The following is a 17,277-nucleotide window of genomic DNA, read 5'->3' as shown; positions in this document are numbered from 1 at the left end:
ATTTTAGGATGTTCATTCTGGAAGCAGTGTAGAGTGAATTAGGGAAGTGAGAGCAAGGTGGGGACATTGACTAGATGGCTATGGCAATAGTCTGTTGTCACATGACGAGGGCTTTAACTATGCTAGTGGCATGGGAATGAAAGCAAAGGACCAAAGTTACTACTAAGAAATAATTGTCAAGAGTTAAAAATTAGCAATGACAGCAATTACAACAATAACTATAATAGGTTTAGGAGTAGCTACATGGTCCAATACTATGCTAAGTGCTTAACACACTTTAAGCCATGAACTGGTACTATTTCCCCCATTTTACAATGAGAGAGTGAGTTTCAGCAGTTTAGTAGCTAACCCAAAGTCACACAACTAGTAAGTGGCAGGAGCCAGGGTAACTCCAGATCTATTTGATTAGGTCCAGCTGCCCAGTGGGGTGAAGAAAGAGAAAGATCAAAGGTCTGCAGTCTAAGTGCCTGAGTAATGCTTGACTTGAGGACAGATGTAGAAGAAGCCAGAGAAACAGCTGCCTCTGGCTGGAGAATGACATGCCCAGGTTTAGGTACACTGTTTTTCAAAACTCCTTCATGTACATGATCACTCTCACACAATGACTCTGTGAGTCAAAGGTGTTGGTATTATTCCCATTTTACTGATTAGAAGACTGAGGTACCGTGAAATTAAATAACCAATCACAGCTTCTCTGAGAAACCTTCTCTGATGCCCAGAATAGGTCAGGTTCTCTGGTTATATGCATCTTACAGTCCCCTTTTCCTCCTGAAATTTTTCATCTTCCAATAGGCCTGCATTATGGCTGCATACTCACTGTCATATTGGCTACCAAATTCATTGTATGACCAGTATGGCTTGATAGATCGTCAGTAAATGCTTACTGAATGAATGAGTGAGTGAATGAAAAAGAGTCAAGGTTCTTGTTAGCACTGGTTCATTTTCTATACAAGGTGCATCTTGTAACTTGTTCGTTGGACTTGATTATCTACATTTGAACTGTCCTTTCCAAGAATTGCCTTCATGACTAAAATCTGGACCTTTGTTCCTCATCAACTTCCTTAATTGGATTATCAATTTTCCATTAATTAGCTTCTTATTTTATCTAACAATCAGAAGAAAATACCTCAAAATATATCTGGATAATTATGGGATTACAGGTGATAGTAATACCCTTATTTATACAGCCCTAGTTTTCAAAGTTTTTAAAAAACATGAAGTATGTGTTCTTTTATTAGTTAAAATGTTACTTAAAAAACAAATTCGAGAATAGTTGCTGAGGCTGTTTTATGTACAACCAAGTACCTCATGGGATTTGGTTCCTTGGTTTGCAGATTTAGGGTCATGGTTTCATGAGACATCCCAGTTAATTGGCCTAATAACATGTTTAGTGCCTCTGTTCTACGTTCTTGTTCAATGTGTAGTGCCTGGGGTCTTAAAAGCTTGCAAGCAGCCATCCAAGTCACAATAATTGGTCTCTATTCTTCTGGAACAACAGATGAAGAAGGAGAGTCAGGGATAGGAAGAGGATATGGAATACATGGCTAATTGCCTCCGTAAACAACTGCCTCCTTTGCCATAAGACCAGAAGAACTGGCTGGTGCCTGGCTATCATTACTAAACGTTTTGATCAAAGATTTCAAAGAAGAATCCAAATCAAAGGGGGGAAAACGAAGAACAGGATTTCAAATTCTCATGGACTCTAAAACTTCTGGAGCCGTGGAGTCTGAATGAACCCCTGGAACTATTGCCCTGAGGTAACCTTTAAACCAAAAAATATCCCCTGAAATCATCTTAAAACCGAAGAGTAGCTTAACTAGTAAAAAATGTCTGCCTTAAGCATTATGCTCTTTTAAGAACTACCTATATGGGATCAAAGTGACAACAGCGACTTGAAAGATTAGATAAGAACCTTAGAAAGCAGTGAGTTTATGTAAATGAGGATGGAACAACTCAGCAAAGGAGGGTGAGAACGGTCCTATAACTTGAAAAATGCAATCAATGTCACTAAATTGTACACGTAGAAACTGTTGAATTGTGTTTGTTTTGGTGTATATATTCCCAACAACAACAAAATAAATAAAATTTAGAAAAAAAATTCAAAGCAACAAAAGAAAAAATAGATAAATTGCAATTCATCAAAATTAAAAAAAAAAAACTTTTGTGCATCAAAGGACTTTATTAAGAAAGCAAAAACACAACCTACAGAACAGAAGGAAATATTTGGAAAGCATATACTGATAAGGGTTTAATATCTAGACTATATTAAGAACTACAACTTAACAACAAAAAGACAAATAACCGAATCAGAAAATAAGAAAAGAATTTCAATAGAATTCCAAAGAAGCTACTATACAAATAGCCAACAAACACATGAAAAGATACTCAAAGCCATTAGTTATTAGAGAAATGCAAATCAAAATGACAATGAAATACTACTTCCCACCTGTTAGGGTGGTTATTATAAAAAAAAAATTAGAACCCATTACTGGTCGAAATGTAAATGGTACAGCCACTATGGAAAACACTTTTGACAGTTCCTCAAAAAGTTAAACATAGAATTACCAAATGACCCACCAATTCCACTCCTAGGTATAAAAAAAAAAAAATTATACCCCCAAAATTGAAAGCAGAGACTCAAGCAGATACTGTCTTAGTTATCTAGTGCTGCTAAAACAGAAATACCACAAGTAGATGGCTTTAGCAAACAGAAGTTTATTTTCTCACAATTTAGGAGGCTAGAACTCTGAATTCAGACTGCCTGTCCTGTAGGGTCTCTGAGTTGGAATCGACTCGACGGCACTGGGTTTGGTGTGGTCTCTAGGGGAAGGCTTTCTCTGTCAGCTCGGTGGGAAAGTCCTTGTCTCTTCAGAGCTTCTACTCCTAGGCAATCTTCACGTGGATTTGAATCTCTCTTTCCCCATCTCTGCTTCTTTCCCTTGTTTAATCTCTTTTGTATCTCAAAAGAGATTGACTCAATATGCACCTTACACTAATCCTGCCTCATTAACATAACAAAGACAATCCCTTCCCAAATGGGATTATAACCACAGGCATAGAGGTTAGAATTTACAACACACATTTTTGGAGGACACATTTCAATCTGTAACACTAAGGTATTTATGGCAGCACTATCTGTAATTTTTTAAAAAGTGTTGTTGTAATTAGGTGCCCTTCAATTGGCTCTGAATCATAGCCACCCTACGTACAGTGAAACACCGCCCAGTCCTGCGCTATCCTCACAATCGTTGGTATGCTTGAGCCCATTGTTGCAGCCACTGTTGTCAGTCCATCTTGTTGAGGGTCGCCCTCTTTTTCAATGGCCCTCCATTTTACCAACCATGATGTCCTTCTCCAGGGACTGGTCCCTCCTGATAAGATGTCCAAAGCACATGTTCACTTCCAAGGAGCACTCTGGCTGTACTTCTTCCAAGACAGATTTGTTCTTTCTTCTGGAGGTCCATGGTTTATTCAATATTCTTCACCAACACCATAATTCAAATGCCTCAGCTCTTCTTTAGTCTTCCTTATGCATTGTCCAGCTTTCACATGCATATGAAGCAATTGAAAATACCATGGCTTAGGTCAAGTACACCTTAGTTCTCAAAGGTGGATCTTTGCTTTTTAATACTTTAAAGAGATCTTTTGCAGCAGATTTGCCCAATGCAATGTGTCGTTTGATTTCTTGAATGCTGCTTCCATGTGTGTTCATTGTGGATCCAAGTAAAACAAAATCCTTAACAACTTCAATCTTCTATCCATTTATCATGATGTTGCTTATTGGTCCAGTTGCGAGGATTTTTGTTTTCTTTATATTAAGGTGTAATCCATACTGAAGGCTGTGGTTTTGATCTTCATCAGTAAGTGCTTCAAGTCCTCTTCATTTTCATCAAGCAAGGTTGTGTCATCTGCATAACGCAGGTTGTTAACGCGTCTTCCTCCAAGCCTGATGCCCCGTTCTTCTTCATATAGTCCAGCTTCTCGGATTATTTGCTCATCATACAGATTGAATAGGTATGGTGAAAGAATACAACCCTGATGCACACCTTTCCTGACTTTAAACCACACAGTATCCCCTTGTTCTGTTCGAATGACTGTCTCTTGGTCTAAGTACAGGCTCCTCATGAGCACAATTAAGTGTTCTGGAATTCTCATTCTTCACTAAGTTTTCCATAATTTTATTATGATCCACATGGTGGAATGCCTTTGCATAGTCGATAAAACACTAGTAAACATCTTTCTGGTATTCTGTGCTTTCAGCCAAGATCCATCTGACATCAGCAATGATATCCCTGGTTCCACGTCCTCTTCTGAATCTGGCTTGAATTTGTGGCAATTCCACGTCAATGTACTGCTGCAACTGTTTTTGAATTGTCTTCAGCATAATTTTACTTGCATATGCTAGTAACAATATTGTTCAATAATTTCCACATTCTGTTGGATCACCTTTCTTTGGAACAGGCGCGTATATGGATCTCTTCTAGCTGGTTGGCTGGGTAGCTGTCTTCCAAAGTGGAAACAACCTAAATGTTCATCTTTAGAGAGATGATTAAGTTACAGCACAACTATACTATGGTGCACAGTATTAAGTGAGAAAAGCAAGTTGCCCCATTTATCTGAAAATAATAAGTTCTGTATTCTTGCATGTGTATGTGAGACTTCATGTCCACATCTATAAAAAGTCTGGAAGAATTTCTCCCAGTAAAGCTGCTTGAGAAGTGAAATTGTCAGGTGAGGGAGAGGGGACTTTCGTTTTTCTTTCTGGTTATTCTAAATTATTTGATTTTTTTCAATGAGCACCGATTACTCTTACAATTAAGAATAATTGACATAGGGTTTACGGTTTGCCCTGTTCTAAGAACTTTTTGTGTATTAACTCATTTAATTCTGACAATAATCCCATGAAACGGTACTATTGTTGTCCCCTTTTACTGATGAGGACTGAGGACACGGCCTCTGCCCAGGTCATACAACAAGTACATGCAGTAAAGGAGCCGAGATCTGAACCCAGGCCCCCTGGCTCCAAACTCCATGCCTCGAAAAAATTAAATACACAAATAGCACTGCTTTTAAAGTCAGACACATCTGCATTGGAATCCTAGTGTTTGTTAACTAGCTGAATGACTCTTGCAAGTTGCTTATTTCTGGGTCAATTTACCTACCTGTAAAGTGGAGATAATAGTCACATACCTCATGACAACAGTGAGAACTGAACAAAATATGCTGTCAGGCTCACCAAAATATGCTGGTGAGCACCTAGTTAGTGTAGACTGTTTGCTTTATTTAGATTATATCAACCAAAAAAAAAAAAAAACCTAAAGTCATGGCTGTCAAATCGATTCCGACTCATAGCGACCTCATAGGACAGAGAAGAACTGCACTATAGGGTTTCCAAGGTTGTAATCTTTATGCAAGCAGATTGCCGCATCTTTCTCACTCAGAGTGGCGGTTGGGTTCAAACCACTGATGTTTTAGTTAGCAGCTGAGCACTTTAACCATTGTGCCACCAGGGCTCCTTTTTTAGATGATAATAACCCATTACCATTGAGTCGATTCCAACTCATAGTGACTTTATAGGACAGAGTAGAACTGCTCCAAAGGTTTTTCAAGGAGCTGCTGGCAAATTCAAACTGCTGACCTTTTGATTAGCAGCTGAGCTCTCAACCACTGCACCACCAGGGCTTCTAAACCAAAAAAGCCAAACCCGCTGCTGTAGAGCTGATTCCGACTCGTAGGCACTCTATAGCACAGAGTAGAACTGCCCCATAGAGTTTCCAGGGAGCACCTGGTGGATTTGAACTGCCTACATTTTGGTTAGCAACTGTAGCACTTAACCACTATGCCACCAGGGTTTCCTAGGTGCTAATAGTAGGGTAGTAATTGAGTCGAATCAACTCTAGGGCAATAGGTTTGTTTTAATTTAATAGTCCCATTGAAGGAAATGTTGAATTAATTCACATGCTGCTGTTGCTGAGCGGGAAGGGAGGAGGGTAACAGCTGGGACATTCATGAGCTAAACTGATTCACTGAAAAATGTGACAACCCCCCAACCTGTGTGGTCCACACAGCACAGGGTCAGGTTACCCTGTCCCTTTCTCTCTGCTGTTTATGGTGCTTATCTTTACAGCAGTAATCACTCTACCAAACAGGACACAATCCATCTTGGAGGAGGCAGGTGGCCTCACCAGACAGGTGGCTGCTGGATATGGTGGGAGGGTCCAAAGTAGAGCTTGGTCATTGCTTCCCTGACCAGCAGCCTCCTGCCTGCGCCTGACTCCTTCCTCACTTTCTGCTCAAGGGCACAGGGCATGAGGCAGGGGCCACGGAAAGAGTGCTCACTTGTGAAATTCTGACTGTGCATCCTGTTTTTTTAGGCTCAAAGAATTTCTGTGAGGTTGAGGCCTTTACCCTAATTCTCCAGAGAGAAGAGGTGGCAACCAGAAACGGATAGGAAAGACCTGGCATTCTTAGCCTTCTCCCCAACAAGATAAGAATGTTGTACAACTCATTACCGTGTGAGAACCGGGGGGTGTGCAATCCCAGGACACGAGGTATGATCCCATGCCTTTTTCTTTCACTCAAGAAACTCTAAAACACTGAAAGCTGGGGTTCATTATATTGTTCTCTCTACTTTTGTGTATGCTTGAAAAATGCCATGATAGAAGTTAAAATACATATAATGCACATGTACATGCAAGTGAGTGAATGTGGTGTTATGACGGGACAGTGCTCTCTAAATACCATAGTTTATTTTTAAATAAATTTTTTACAACCCGTGCTACTGCATTATTACTAACCAAGTATGTACCACATAGCTCACAACTGATGGCAATATCCCAGTGAGAGGGCAACTGGGACAGCAAGCTGGAGAGCTGGGAGAGACCATCAACTTGTTTCTTTCCTCTCTGGTTCCTTCCTCACAGGAGCTCCCCTCCCCCAACACCACACACACACACACACACACACACACACGGCCGGTGTGGGGCTCTCCTCCAGTGGTGATCATTTGGAATTGCTTTCAGTGACAACTGTTGATAGCTCCAAAGTTTCAAAATAGTAAAAACACAGTCAAGCACAAGGAGTCCTACCCCAGGACCTTGGTGTAGGTGTGGCTCCCAACTCAGAGCACCAAAGGTTCTGGGGGAGGAGTCACATCCCTAATTTAAATAATAACAGCTATTTACCAGCACTGGCCTAAAAGCTTTTACACACTTCTCATTTAATCCGTTTAGCAATCCAGAGAGGTGGGAGTTATTAAACTCATTTTACAGAGGAGGAAATGGAGGCACAAAGAGGCAGAATAACCAGCCCAGTTCACATAGCTAGGACGTGGAAGCGCCTAGACTGGACTCTCTGACCCCACTGCCCTACATTGCGTCCCAGTGTGAATCCCTGTTCCCCAGAGTGAGCAGCAAAGTTTGGGGTACATTGCTTGAGCATGGCATGGGATGGCAATTAGGCTTAAAAAAAAGCAAGTACACTGGGATAAGGTAACACCTATCACCGTGCCTGACACTTGGTAGGTATTCGATAGATTGTTGTGAACTGAACTTTTGAGCAGTTTCAGACGTGGGGTGGGGGAGGTGGGGATCTCTAGCTGGATGGGCAACCACATTCTGGGCCTCCACATACATTTGAATTTCCTCTGCGGGAGGAAACCACATAGGCAGTTCACAGGTGTGAGCCTCAAAGTCCCAGCACCCATACCCCAGCCCCGGGTCCTCGAGCTCCTTCCTTCCCCAAATGTGGTCTGTACACCGGTAGCCTCGCCATCACCCCATCACCCATCACCCGGGGGCTTGTCAGAGATGCTGAATCTCAGCCCCACCCCAGACAGACTGACTCAGAACCTGCATTTTAATAAGCCTTTCAGGCGACTCCTGTGAGAGGCGCTATCCGGGCTCAGCAACGCCCCCTCAGAAGGCGGGGCATGTGCCAGTCATCACCACCTGGGCAGCATGGGGGAAATTCCTTCTTCCTGTTCTAGGCTTAAGGGAAAGCGCTTCTAGGGGGCTAAAAACACAGTGCTGCCCTAACCTCCTCCCCCACTGTGCCCTTCATAGGACCATTCGCATGGGTGTGGGAGGTGGACTTCTTGGTCGTCAGCATTTCCAGGAAGTGTGAGCCCCTCAAGTGATCCCATGTGACCTGCCTGTCTCAGGATTCAGTAGCTCAGAGAGCGCGAGGGGAGCCCATCCTCGCAGTGTGACCAGGCAGTGACACACAGGCCATACGGAAGGAAATTACTGAATAATCTTCACATATTTTGAGGTGACTCATACTGGCCTTTCTTGTGCACTGCCTACAAGAAGATAAATCGTGTGGTTTCCCAGTTCAGAGTATACAGTTAAGGAACACTTTGAGAAAGTCCCCCAAAATACCAGGTGCTGGGGACAGCAGGTCAGGTGATCCCTAACCTTGAAGCACTTTATACAGAAATAATGTCATACTGTCACCATCTTTGGTAACAAAATTAAAATAAAGGACAGGTAAGGTGTCTCTGTAAATGAGTCAACGGCAGCTGCAGGGCTCCTTTTTCCATTCGCTCTGGGCTCTCAGTGCAGAGTGTAGCCAACGGTGAACGTAATGGCTATGCCCGTTGCTCCAGCATGGACTATTGACACTCTTCATGCTTTGCCTGTTTAATCCTCCCAGCAGCTCCTCGAGGTAGGTATAAAAGCTTAGTTGTGAGACAATCACCCTGAGATACTATTTAAATCTTAAAGTGAAACTATTCCCTGAGGTCACCTTTTAGTAAAATAACAGATTGGCACACAAAATAAAGGATATTACCCGTGAGTATGGTTCTCCAGTAAAACACCATCTATTTGAGACCAAAAGGTCAACAATCACTCTAAAGCAAAGGCGGGAAGATAAGGGGGCATGGAAACTAGAGTACTGGAAAGGGAACAACCAGAATGTAATTGATACATTATGAAAAATGTAACTAATGTCACTGAACAATTTGTGTAGAAATTGTCAAATGGGAACCTAATTTGCTGTATAAACTTTCACCGAAAACACAATAACACACATGTCGAGAATGTGTCAGAGTCATAATTAGAATACAGATTTGACAGAGATCCTAAAACTCCTGTCTTTCCTTCTGTACCTGGTTGCTTCAACCTTACCCAGCTCTTTATGGAATTTCAGGTGAGGGTAGTACACAAAGAGTAGCGTAGTGGCTGGGCAGGGCTTTCTCGGTGCCTCTAAATCACAAAACACCAGGGGCTATTGACTCTACTTGTTAGTCTGGTCCTAGCTCCAGGATCCTGAGATGTCCTATGTAAATGCCCAAGGGATGAAAAGAAGGAAATCCCCCAGACTGGGAGGATCATCTAAGTCCTTGGAGTTGGGGAGATGGTGTAAGCTCCCCCTTAGAATGGCCTCTTAACTTTTTACTGGATTCAGTAACTTAATAAATCACCTCTGCATCTGAGACTGAGGCAATAGGTACTGACCATTTGCTCTTGGGACCCACCAGGGTGAGAGCCAAACAACAAAGACACAGACAGAGATTGGAGTTATGCTGCCACAAACTATGGAATGCCTGAGGCTACCAGAAGCTGGGTGAGATAAGGAAGGATCTTCCCCTAAAGCCTTCAGAGAGAGCAAGACCCTGCCAACACCCTGAATTCAGGCTCCTAGCCTCCAGAGACAATAAATTTCTGTTGTTTAAAGCCACCTAGTTTGTAGTATTTTGTTATGGCTGCCCTAGGAAAGGGAGCCCTAGGCTGCTAACCAAAAGGTTGGCGGTTCAAACCCACCAGCCGCTCCATGAGAGAAAGATGTGGTAGTCTGCTTCTGATTTACAGCTTCGTAAACCCTATGTGGGAAGTTCTATTCTATAGCTTCACTATGAGTCAGAATCTACTCAATGGCAGTGGGTTTGACATTTTGGTTTTGCCCTAGGAAACTAATAAAGCCCCTTTCTCCACCCTTACTCCTTCTTGATTCCGGTATTCTCAAACTTGCATGATCTTAAGAATCGCCTGGGAGAACTTGTTGGAGTAAGGATTGGAGAGATCCAAACGGAGGCCTGGAGTCTCCGTGTTTAACAAGAGATCCATGTGGCCTTGTAATCAAGCACATTTGGGAAACACAGGACTGTACTCTGCCTGCTGTCATCCACTGATAGTCCTAATTTACCTTGGAGCTGGCGATAGCCCCTATGCCACCCATTCCTGTCCTTGTTCTGTATGATTTCATTCTTGTGGACAACATCTCCAATGTTCCAGCCTCAAAGTAAATTGACTTCCCAACCCCGGTGACCTGTACCTGTGTTCAACTTTACCTAACTACTCCCCTGCCCCATCTAGACCTTGTCATCACCTGGGAAGACCCCACCTCTGACATGTTATACACGATTGGCCCCTTTCTGCTTACTTTCTCCTCATCTACCTACATTCTTGCTCCCCCAGCACCTGGTCCCTTAGTATTGACTTCCTTTGATGCATCCACATCTTCCTGGTCTATCAGTTCCCACCTGAGCTGTCTTCTCCCTTCCCTGCCCATTTGGAACCCATTGTTAATCATATGAGCTAGATTGTTGCCAGTCTGAACCCTGATTCTTCTGCTGTACTTGATCAGCAAATCTTAGATTAATTCACCCCGCCTTCACTTTCCTGATACCTGGGGAACTGAAACCCGAGTTCTTCAGAGAAATGCCACAACCTGCAGGCTCAGTACACCACAAACCCATGCTCTTCAACCTTGGCTGAGCCGCACTTCAACTGGAAGACCGAGGGCATGAGACCATCAGACTTCAACTCCCCACCTTCTTTCTACCTGCAATAGGATCGACATCACACTTACCCCTCCACCTGTCCCTCCAGTCTCAGAGAATCCTCTCATTTTCCTGTCGTTCAGTACGAACACATCCAACTATACTCTTGAAGCCATTCATCCCATTCTCTACCTTACTCTATCAATTACCCTCTTTCTCTTTACTGTATCTTTAACCTCTTCCACTTGGCCATCTGTTCCAACTCAACCTATGAAACTGCCCAAGATTCTCTAGCCCTAAACATCTTGCTTTATATTGTGCTCTCTTCTATCTATTAGGAAAACCTGGTGGCGTAGTGGTTAAGAGCTACAGCTGCTAACCAGAAGGTCGGCAGTTCATATCCACCAGGCACTCCTTGAAAACCCTATGGGGCAGTTCTACTCTGTCCTTCAGGGTTGTTATGAGTCAGAATTGACTCAACGGCAACGGGGGCGGGGGGGGGGGTTGGTTTTTCTATCATCTGCCAACCTATTTCTCTTCTTCCTTTCACCAAATGTTCTGCAATTCCTCTGCCCCAGCCCCTCCACTGACATTGTTCTCCCTGAGGTTGCTAATAACTTGCATGATCCAATAGACACAGTTCAGACCTTGAGTTACTTGACCTTTCTGCTACATTTGACATTGTTGATGCATCCCTTCCTCCTTCATGACTCTCTGCTCCCTTGACCTTTGAGACATCATTTTCTCCTGACTCTCCTATCTCTCTGATAGTTTCCTGTCTGTCTTCTGGTGGGTTCCCCTTTCTCCAACCACCTTGAGAATGGATGTATCTAGGCCCTCAGCTTGGCCCATACACACTTCATAGTGTTAATACAACCTGCTTTTTGAACTTTAGTTGTTACATACAACTCGTCTGCTAAATGTTGATGATGCCATCGACAACTCAAAATTAGCACATTCCACACCTAATTCACCCCAAAGCCAGCTCCTTCTTCTCTTGTATTTCCATCAGGATGGTACTGCCACCCAACTGGTTGCCCAAGCTGGAACCCTGGGAGCGATCCTGGATCCCAGTCTCTTTCCACCACCTTCCCCCACACATATACATACATAGCCAATCAATCACCAAGTCCTGGGGACTTTATCCCTAAATAGCCCCCGAGTTCACCCCCTCCTCTCCTTTCCTTACTCTAGTGCAGGTGCTCATCCTCCCCACCTGGACTCTCCATAGCCTCCCTCCTGGTCTCCCCCTCTCCCATACAGCCCTTCTCCAATCTGTCTTCTACTCAGCCACCTGAGTGGTGTTTCTAAAACACAAGTCTGATCCCATCGATCCAACACTTACAGCCCTTTGAGAGCTTCTTGTCAAACAGAAGTTGAAGTCCAGACTTCTTAACTTGACTCCCCCAAACTACCCACTTTATTCCATGCCTCCATGTCATCATTCAGTGTTTTCTCCTCTTTACCTGACCAACTCACATCCCTCCTTCCTCCCTTATCCCAAGTTCTCCATAACCTCTTCTCTGGCTCCATCTGCCTGGGTTGTGTTCTTCGAAAGTGTTCCTATAACACCCTGCTCTGCTTTCTGCTCTTACTCTGACCAGATTATATTGGTAAATTCAGCTATTAACTGTAGAAAGGGAGAAAGTTTGAGGATTGTTTTACAGGCTTACAGCCTCCCCCACCCCTGGCTGATACCACAGTAACTGAGAGCTGGCTCTTCCTTGCACCTGTGAATTTGTCTGGAGCCAACTCTCCCCTTCTCTGCCTCTGAGAGTGAAGCCCAAGGACCACCCAGGAATTAGTCTACCTTTATCTCTGCTTCTCAGAGGGAGTGGCCTCCTGGCTATTGGCAAAGCTACCAGAAACTTGCTTGGCCTTCAACCATCTGCTTCTAAACCAGTGGTCTAGCTATTCTGACAGGGACTGTGGGTTTAAAAAGGGGGTGAGATGGAATCGTAAAATGCCACGTTCTCGGACTAACCTGAGCCCTAAGGGCCAGGTTGCTGGCAAGGCAATATTGTATTGTCATGTTCAGAGTTGGAGGGAGGTGCTGATCAGCAAACCTGCCCACCTCAGGAATCCTGAGATGTCAGAGCAGATCTTCAGAGGGGCTGTTTACAAGCCAACCCACCAGCCCTAGGAAGAGAGGTGAAGAGACTTTGAGACTGAGGCTATAGTCCCCAGGATTCTGGGGAGCACTCTTTTGAATTGAGTGGAGGGTGATGTCGCCCCCAGCCTCTGCAGGAGCTCCCTGGATAAGCAGGGCATCCACCTACTGTAGGAGACAGGTAGGCCTGCACCTCAGCCTGGCTTGCTGAATGAAGTCAGAGAGAATACTGCTGAATTGGACTCTGTGGGGCTCTTCAAATGTCCTCTGACCCAGTCCTAGTGGAAATGGGTCACAAGCCCAAAGAAAGGACTGGAAAAGCTGACAGTGCCAGGCAATCTTTTGCAAACTCTTAAAAGCCGGCCCTGCTAATAAGAAGACAAACTTTTTCTGCAGTGTTGAGAGTGGACCAGTCAGGCTTGCAGTCGAAGCAGGAGGAACAAGGTCAGAGGAGGCAGCATCAGAAGTACAAGGGCCAATCCAGAGCATTAAAGCAGAGAATGGAAAACAGGGCTGCTGTGTACAGTTGTGCAGACTGTTCACTGCACAAGGTTGCCCAGCCAATGGAGCAAACAGGGGCTTAAATCCAGCCTGTGTACCTAACAGACAAGCCATGTGTCATAGTGCAGAGGCTGTGTTTGCTGGGAAAAGGGTGTGCCTGTTTCAGCCCATTGAGGTGCTGCTTATGTTTGCACCCTACTTCTCCCTGTCACCCCCTTCACCACCACCCTACTCCCTCCCACCCCATCCCCAGTCATCCAAAGCCTCTGTAGCCAGAGGAAAGGAGGCTGGTATATTCATGACCATGTCCACAGCCACCTAAACCCTGATGACCCGTTCCCACCTGGTAACCACCACCATGCTTAGCTGTTGGTAGAGACCTCAGCCAGAGAGTTAAGTGACTGGTCTGTGGCTAAATGCCAATTGAGAAGGAGCTGTTGAGATTTCCCCCCTTTGTTTCTTTTCTATTTATAGCTTCACCTTAACAGCATCCTCTCCTGGTGACAGCCCACAAGTCTCAACCTGCCAAGGTAACCTCTAGGAAGATTATAGCCTTCTCACTGAGAGGCAACAGCACACATGCAGGGATCTAAGGATCACCTCTCACCTCTTTGGCTTGGTAGAGAAGGTGGACAGGCAAGCTGAGGACCCTCTTAGTAGCAGGTGTGTGGGGAGGGCATACGTGTGGAAACTAATTTTCCTGAGCCTTTATTTGTGCTGTGCATACATGAACATATTTAATACTCCAACAACTCTGCAAAGTAAGTAGAGTCATGCGCTGCATACTGTCTGTTCAAGCAATGTCTGACAGAGTATACATCCATGGTCCCATAAGGTTATTACAGAGATCAGAAATCCCGACTGGAGAACAGGACATAATGGACGTACCAGCTTCCTGCAAGCCACAGGTATATCTCATGTCTCTTGTATAAAGGCAGTCCCCTGGTAATGAACTAGATCCGTTCCTAAATCTGTCTTTAAGTCGAATTTGTAGGTAAGTAGGAACAGGTACACATGGTTTTTATTTAGCGTCCATTAGTCAAATGTTTGTCTTAGTACAAAGCATATATTTTACCTTTCTATGCATATATAAAACACATGAGCATCACAAAGTAGTGCATCCATTCGTTATTATGAGCCATTGTATTTAACTCAAATTTTTAATTCAATAGGTTTTATGGCTGTCTATTTTTAATTGCGAGCTGACCATAAGTCAGACATTCATAACTCAGGGACTGCCAGTAATATGGTGTTCACCCAACACCCAAATCACATAACGTCTTATTTCACAGAACGTATTGTGGATGTTAAGCAACCCATGACTATATCACTATCTCTGGTTTACAGATGAGGAAACTGAACCTCAGAGAGACTAACCAGCCCTAGCCAGCTAGTAAGCAGTAAGAACCCGATTTGAATTCCCCTGTCTGCCTGGTTCTGACACATGGGGTTTTTTAACCCAGACTGTGTCACCTGCAAAGTATTTCCCTTGGGGAGAGAGAAACTCAAATAGTGAAAAGGACATAAAAAACTTGAGGATTTTTGCTTTAGTAATTGAAGTCAATCTCCCTACCATCTTCTCCCTTCCTGTTCATACTTCGAGGAGACTTCCTTGGAGTCCCTGCTGGGGGGCGGTGTAGGTGGGACTTCACTCCTTGGCCTCCCCGCCCCCCAGCCCTTTTATACAGGTGAAATCATCAAATTAGAGCTCTACCTTGTGAGAGGGAGATGGAGTGGGCAGAGGAGATCATGAGCTAACTACCTGTGGCCCTCCACAGATCTTTCTCTTCCTTTTGTTTTTAAAAATGCCAGAGCAAAAGAACATTTTTTCCCTCCGGCCAGCTTCTCAGCCCACTGCTCAACCAAAGCATCAACCCCCAGAAAATGACTGCCAAGGCCTTATTGCCAAGTTTAATTCCTAAAATGTGAGAGCTGGAAGGGTTGTAAATAACAATAGCTAAAGGTTGGGGGTTCAAACTCACCAGCCACCACATGGGAGAAAGACGTGGCAGTCTGCTTCCATAAGGAGTACAGCCTTGGGAAACCTATGGGGCGGCTCTACTCTGTCCCAAAAGATCACTATGAGTCGGAATCGACTCGATGACAACAAGTTTGGGTATTTTGGGTTTTAATGTTTGCTGAGTGTTATGTAATAGCCAAGGGCTGTTCCCGAGCATCACATATAGACCTGTTTAATCTTCACACACACAGTACAGATGAGGAAACTGAGACCCAGAAATATTTCCTAACTTACCCAGAATCTCTCAGCTCAGATGCAGGGAGCTTGGAATCTAAACAGACAGCCTGACTCCCAGCCACCATGCTGCCCTGTCTCTGAAAGATTTTCTCTCCTTGCTGCCCCCGCTCCATTTACAGGTGAAGAAACGAGCCCAAAAAGGTGAGAGACTTGCCTGGCTAGCCAAGGGTTGTTGTTATTAGGTGCCATCAGATCGATTTTTGACTCATAGAGTAGAACCGCCCCATAGGGTTTTCTGGGCTATGATCTTTACCGAAGCAGTTTGCCCGGTCTTTCTTCCATGGAGCCACTAGGCGGGTTGAAACTGCAAACCTTCTGGTTAGCATCCGAGTTCTTAACTGTTGTGCAATCAAGGCTCCTTCAGTCATGAGTAGGGCCAGGAGAAGATGTTGGTTCTCCTGACTTGGACCCTAGCTCTTTCCACCACGCCTGGGCGTACACCGAAGGGTTCAAAACAAAAAACCAAACAAGTTGCTGTTGAGCCAATTCCAACTCATGGTCACCTCATGTGTTGCAGAGTAGAACTGCTCCACGGGGTTTTCATGGCTATAAACTTTTAGAAGCAGATCACCAGGCCTTTCTGTCAAGGTGCCTCTGGGTGAGTTCAAAGTCCCAAACTTTTTCAGTTAGCAGCCGAGTACTTAGCCGTTTGCACCACCCAGGGACCCCAAGAATCCAGGAGTGTGCTAATTGCATTTCACTCCACTCAGATTTTAGATCCCATTCAATGTTTCCAACTAGAACATTCTTAAACACCTATTTTTCTGGATGTACCACTGTCAGACATACTACTTTACACAGATGAAATCATCTTGAGGTGCTATTTTGTACTTGAGAAACTTGAATGGACTCATGGAAGGCTAAATATAGATTCCACTAGATTCTTTGCTTCTCCCGTCCTTGGCAGATGGACACAAACAGAAGCCAGGAGGGGCAATGGCACCTCACACATCCAGTAGTCCTTGAGCACGACTCTAAACACTCCCTGCAAGGTCAGCAAATATTTTGATAACCTTTCCCCTACAGGATTCTCCGGTGGAGTACAAGCAGACACAGTTGGGAGTGATCTTTCAGCAGAATTCCACAGGAAGGAACATTCCGTTAGTACAGGGGATTTTGATTCTCAGCCCTTTTGAGCAAGGAAGCAGATTGCTCTTCCGTCATGGAGGGCAGGGGCTGCCCAGAGTTGTCTGCTGTGCCCTTCAGCGCCTAGTACAAGCAATTATGTGGTCAGCACTCAGTGGACACTGATAAGTGAGAGGCAGATGGTTAAAAGGTTAAAGGTTGAAAGGACAGGCTTCAGAGTCAGTCAAACCTGAGTTTGAGGGCTGGGTCTGCTGCTTGAAGCTGTGTGACCTTGGGCAAATTCCTTCACCTCCCTGGTCCTCAGTTTTCCACTGTAAAATGGAGAGCACTCACCTCGTGGACTGACCCTAGGGGATTAGACACAATTACGTCAGGAAACATAGAACACAGGGCCAGGTCCTGAATAACTATAAACACTGTTGCTATTGTGAGGTCCTCCACTTTTCTCAAAACAGCCCGTGGGCTGGTTCTTATCCATCACTGGTTCCCTTTACTGAGTTTCCCTTACACAGCCTGAGGCCCCTCTCCTAATTCAAAATGCCCCTTGGAAATGGAGGAAGAAGCCTGAGTGACCAGCTGCCCGATTGGCCACAAGCT

At 44.4% G+C, this 17,277-nt stretch overlaps 1 protein-coding gene across 1 annotated transcript in view; it reads right to left on the bottom strand.

Annotated features, from left to right (window-relative positions):
- BCAR3 (BCAR3 adaptor protein, NSP family member) overlaps positions 1-16,989 on the bottom strand; it is a 149,452-nt gene extending 132,463 nt beyond the window's left edge. Inside the window, exon 1 of the mRNA XM_023558398.2 lies at positions 16,910-16,989. The gene's annotated coding sequence lies outside the window, so the exon portion shown is untranslated. The remainder of the gene's footprint in view (positions 1-16,909) is intronic.
- Positions 16,990-17,277: the final 288 nt, after the last annotated feature.

Source organism: Loxodonta africana, chromosome 3 (genome assembly GCF_030014295.1).
Source record: "Loxodonta africana isolate mLoxAfr1 chromosome 3, mLoxAfr1.hap2, whole genome shotgun sequence".
Classification (NCBI taxonomy): domain Eukaryota; kingdom Metazoa; phylum Chordata; class Mammalia; order Proboscidea; family Elephantidae; genus Loxodonta; species Loxodonta africana.
Note: the sequence above shows the minus strand (reverse complement) of the source record. Positions and strands in the feature narration are given on the sequence as shown.